Raw genomic sequence first — 5,828 nt, 5'->3', positions numbered from 1 at the left:
AACTATGAGAATAGTGAAATGGTTCACCAGAAAGGCTTAATTAAACTCCTCAGTCCATCATCTCATAAAAATATCACTATTCAAAAGAACAACATGAAATGTCACTCTGTAGCTAATCCTACCTGTCCTACTTTAATATGAGGCTTCTGTAGGCATATGTGCATTTTACATGGCCTTAAAAGTCTTGCAGATAAGCTCTCTGTGCAAACATCAGGGCTGAGCACATAACTTCATAGAGTCTCAAATTTCACAATTATTGGAAACAACTCTTCTGAATTTCTCTGTTTATTCACATTTCTTTTTTCCACGCCATGAATTTCTTCATTGGATGCACAATGTATAAGAAACTAAGTTCTGCATACTTAGTTGTGTGGCCTTGCAAAAGTCTCACTGACATTTTCTCAACTGCATAAAAGACATATAGAAAGATAGAGATAGAGATAGAAAGAAAGATAAAGGAAGATACATTTTGGTCTTTGAAATCAAACATACGCTCAAAAGTATGGACTCCCTTTATTACTAAACCTTCAGCTTAACACAGAATAGCTTAGTTTTTCAGAAGTAAACTGATCTTTTTATTCCCTTTTTTTGCAAACGAATATCCTTTTTATGCAACAGGTAAGCAGGCTAAATATCATTTTCACACTGTGATCTGTAGAAAGTAATTATGTAATTATGAAAAACAATCAGGGATATAAATCAGGGAAAAGAAAAATGGCTAAATCTTATTAATAATAAAATATTGATTTTCTGGCATATTATCATACTTGTGTTTGAGAAACTTCCTCATAGCAGTAGCCCTAGTACTTACTCAAAACCTTATCCAAATAAGTTACAAATTTCCATTATAGATTTGAAGATAAAAGCCTAAGAAAAGGAGCTATTTGCAAAAAGAAAAACCCTAAATAATTGTGATTTTGACAAGTATGCCATGTCTACAATTTTTGGCATCTTTTATCCATTTGAATATATTTGTAGGTAATAAAATCATCAAATCAATAAATAGGTATATAAAACAGTTTCAGAAAGTAAGAAACAAAGGAACTAGAAATAAATCATACAGCTACATGGATGCCATTTGAGAACATGTATAAGAAAAGGAAGAGTCAGAATAATAGCAGTAGGTTATCTTCTAGAGCTTATGACCTGTCTAGTCACAGGTTCTTGGACCCAAAAGTATCAGGTTCAAGTTTCCTCTTGTGAACTGGATCTTAAATTCAATGAGAAAGTGGTTTGTTACTTTAATATATTTATGTCAGTATTCCACCAATGGGCATGTCAAGCCAGGTTTGTCATTATTGTAGCTCTCAGGGTGTACAGATGGGTAAGACTGATAATTACTTTCCTCATCTGGTGACATGCACAATATATTCCAGCACCACAAAAACTAGTCATAGGGATGAAGCTTCCAGGTCAGTATCAAATTGATTTCTTCATGTTCTGTGACTCATATACGTGGTGTCTTCAGCAATAGGTTCTTACTGTCAAATTCTGGAGGATAACTAAGAGCATTAGCAATAGTCTTTAATCTTTGAGAGCTGTAGAACCTCATTGGCCTACAACTCCAAAGGTGTCACACATTGCTTGCACTGAGCTTTTAATTTGTTAGCCCATTGTGTCTAGCAGGGGACTTGTTGGCCCATTGTAGGGTAACTAGGTATGAACTGCCATCTAGTGGTTTAGTGTTGTACCCATAGATTAGAGCAATCTCACCACTCATCAGAGAAGATACTTTTTGCAGTAGATGGCAATTAACTAGAGATTCAGAACTGGTCACGATGCAGAAAATAGAAGACTTCCGAATGCTAAGCCTTAAATGGGCCACCAATAACATATCCTCTCCTCTGATGGACCAGGAAACTTGTGGAAAAGGGAATAGAAAGACCGTAAGAGCCAAAAACAATGGATGACAACAAGGAAATGTATTTTTTCCAGATACAACTGTGAAGGTGCACATGTCAACATGCACAAGACTTGTGCAAGTTCAAGCCAGGTAAAATTCAGAGATGGAGTGAGGAGGTGGACACAATGTCCCACCCTTAGCAGAGGATCTATTCGTACATGATAGCTGCTGGGAAAGGGAGAGAGTCAATTTTCCTAAGGAATGTGGCCCCTGGTAGGTTAAGCATCTCCAGTGGATAACCATACACCACATAGTATTGGGGCAGAACAGACTGAATTTCATTTTTAAAAAAAAGAGGATATGAAATTGGGTGGGTAGAGAAAGAGGGAGTGGACCTAGAGGTTTTGGGGAAGAGGGTGTCAAGATGATCAAATGCATTGTATTAAATTCTCAGAAATGATTTTAAAACAAATGGAGAAGAGAAAACATAGTAGGTGTTATTGAATTTAAGTAAGGTAAGATAGCAGCACAAGGTCTTAACCAGATATAGGCAACAGCCACTGTCTTGGAGCCACACTGACTCTAAGGATATCTCAATTCCAAAAACTGACACAAGCAAGTTACAATGATAGCAAGAAGAGAATGGATGTTCAAGTACAACTCTGTTGACAATTTAGAAATATGAGGGGAAGGAAAACAATTGAAGAGAGGTGATGTAAAAGATGAGGGGAAGGAGAGAAAGACACAGCAAACCAGAGGCAACCAGGTTATGGCAAGTGCTATTTGTTCAGTCAGTTGGTGAGTGTCTTGATGGTTTTCTTCAAAGCAACTTTAACGTCCTTGTTCCTGAGTCTGTAGATGAAAGGATTCAACAAAGGCACCAAAAAGGTATAAAATACTGAGAAAAATTTCCCCTGGCCCACAGTTTTAGCAGATGGTGGTTTGACATAAGTGAGTATCCTAGATCCATAGAACAGACTGACAGTTATGATGTGTGACCCACAGGTACCCATGGCTTTGGACCAAGCCTTAGCTGATGACATCTTAATGATATTTATGAGGATCATAGCATAGGAAACTAAGATAATGATGGTACACAAAACGATAGCTGTACCCACCACAGCAATATTCACAAGCTCATTTACACAGGTGCTAGTGCAGGATAATCGAAGGAAGGGAAAGATGTCACACATGTAGTGGTTGATGATGTTAGAGTCACAAAAGCTGAGCCTCAACATAGAGCCTGTGAGGACCATGGCAATAGAAAATCCCATCAAGTATGAAACAGATATCAATAGACAGCAGATCCCAGGTGACATGCCAACCTTGTAAAGCAAAGGCTTGCTGATGGCCACATAGACAGTCAGCACGTAACTCTCCAAACTGACAAAAAAGCAGAAGAAAAAGAGCTGAGTCATGCAGCCTGTGAAGGAGATGGTGTTTTCTCCAAAACAAAATTCATCATCATTTTGGGGGTAAAGACACAGGAATAACAGAAGTCAGTGAAGGACAGATTGAAGAGGAAAAAGTGCATGGGTGTGTGAAGGTAAGAGTTCAGAAAAATGAGACTTATTAAGCTCATGTTTCCCACAACTATGGCCGCATAGTTCATCAGGAACAGCACAAACAGGGGCAGCTGGAGTTCAGGTTGGTCTGTTAGTCCCATAAGAACAAACTCAGACACCGAACTGTGGTTTTCCATAGCCAATTGCTTCATGAATAGGTTCTGTAAGGAAGACTCGAATGTGACACTATCAAGTAATGCATGTCTGACAGGAGAGGGATAGCTAGAATTATTTGTTTCTAAGATTGGGTTGAAAGAACGCAGAACAAGGCATTCAAGAGTCCTAACTTCTCATGCTGTTTTTGAGGAATCCCTACTTCCCCATTCCCCATCTTTGCTTTGTAAATTTGTCCAGAAATTACACTATTAGAGATTCTCTAAACACTTTATTCTTTCCTTGGACTTTGTTACCAACTGAGGCTGAAAAGAAAAAATTATAAGGGTTTTTTTTTTTTTTTCCTGCTCTCAAGATTTATAGATCTTTGAGTGCTGGGAAATTCTCAAGACAAAGATGATCTGATGCTCACCTTTGTTCAACTGGAGCACTTGCTGCCTCCTTCCTCACTGTCCTTGGGACCAAAGTTACTGATGAGGCAGGTTATGGACATCAGTACAAACAAGTTTATAATCTGCTAGAAGAGGTACATGGGGGAGATGCCTGTCACTTTTATTTGAGGTTTCTCCACAAGATTCTTTTCATTTAGATAATACAAAAGTTTATTAGAACTACAGAAAATTATTCTCTTCTTTAGGATTTTCTACCTGTATGATGTGTCCCTTGAGAGTATTAATTAGTCAAGTAGTGTTTACATTCACTGCCTTAGAATGATCATCAAGTCTTCTGAGATTCAAAGTCCCACCAGGAAGACCTAGTCCCCATGCAGAATTATGAGTGTTTGCTCCTTCTCCTCTATGGTTTACAAAGCTCCAGAAGATGAATTTCCAGAAACATTCTCTCTTGCCATTTGTAGCTAGCTTTCCGATGGGTATCTCTGACTGCAGTGATAAACAACACTTCACTTTGTACGTACACTTCACTTTGTACAAAACTTCACTAAAATTGTACAAAAAGTTCTACATAGAAGATGAAAGGATAGGAATAAGCTCTCAAGTCAGTACGACTTTACACTCATGGTTATAATGACTTAAGTTTCCTAACAGTAGAATTTTGTTTGTACCCCTGAATCCTTAAATTTTAAAAATAGTTTAAATTTAGGAGATAAATACTTATATAGAATTTTGTGAGTGAAGATCATAGGTCACAGATATTCAGAAGTATAAATTAATATCCAAATCCCAAAGTGAAGAGACAGTATAACAATGAGCGTAACAGAATCCTTCGAAAGTCAGAAACATCAGGATGCAATGATTTTAATTAACCTCTTCATAGCAACAATTATAGTGTTTTGTAGTAGATGTGGATTGTTTCTATGGCTCATGAGATGAATATACACACAGCACCACAGCTGAGGTCACATTTTGTGATAGTTTGTAAGTTAAAATTTAGCTTCTGAACATAAAAGTTTTAGATATAAATTTGAACATAATCAGTACAAATGGCAGCTGAACTAAACTGAGTACAACAATCTCTTATTGTTTCCCCTTTAAGACTAAAAAATCTGTACATACATAAAAGAATTATTTTTTAATGTCTCATTAAATATACCCAAGGTGCTCAGTATGTTATATCATATTTTAGTTTCCACACTTACATTTTTGTGTAAGTCTGAAGGGCTGGGGATGTTAAGTCTCACAAACTGTCTCCTATATTGGTAAATGCTGTGCTATTTTCTTGGGTTCCATGAGGAGAGAAAATAAAACTTGCACTGAATTGGCAATTCTAAGGTAGAGTGGTAGGTATAACCCTTTAGACCAGAGGATATGTGTGAGATCCAGGCAAACCAGGTCTACATAATGAGTTCCAGGCCAGTTGGGACTACAGGGAGAACCTATCTCAAAACAAAACAAAACAAAACAAAACAAAACAAAACAAAACAAAACAGGCTCCTCCTGAGCCCATGTGACCACTGAGGAGCAGATCCTCAAATGACCATAAGAGTCAAAATAATTTGGTTTATCTGGGCCAACTGTATGGCCTTAAACACCCGAAAGGAAAGTAAAACCAAAGATTCAAGGGGCCAATATAAACTCTTAAGACTCCATATGCATAGCTAAAGGCTACATAACAAGCCACAATGCCAGACAGGCAATACCTTCTTTTGAGTTGTTGGCCAGGGTGGGGACTCCCAGATAGTAACGCAGCATAGAACTGGTAAAACAAACAACAGACCCCAATTTTATCTAAAGGAATATTGACAACTGATTGCTGCTAGATGAGGAACAGCTGACCCTCCTAAAACAAAGACCTCTAGATAGGCTGACTAGATTCACCAGAAGGGCAAGTAGGGGGGAATGTCAGAT

The 5,828-nt window shown here is 37.7% G+C and overlaps 1 pseudogene; it reads right to left on the bottom strand.

Moving 5' to 3' along the window:
* Positions 1-2,634: 2,634 nt before the first annotated feature.
* LOC103748043 lies at positions 2,635-3,560 on the bottom strand (annotated as a pseudogene).
* Between the last annotated feature and the right edge of the window lie 2,268 nt (positions 3,561-5,828).

The sequence above is a fragment of the Nannospalax galili genome, unplaced genomic scaffold (genome assembly GCF_000622305.1).
Source record: "Nannospalax galili isolate Female #2095 unplaced genomic scaffold, S.galili_v1.0 scaffold1045, whole genome shotgun sequence".
Taxonomy (NCBI): Eukaryota; Metazoa; Chordata; class Mammalia; order Rodentia; family Spalacidae; genus Nannospalax; species Nannospalax galili.
The sequence above is the reverse complement of the archived record's forward strand: the minus strand, read 5'-3'. Positions and strand labels throughout refer to the sequence as shown.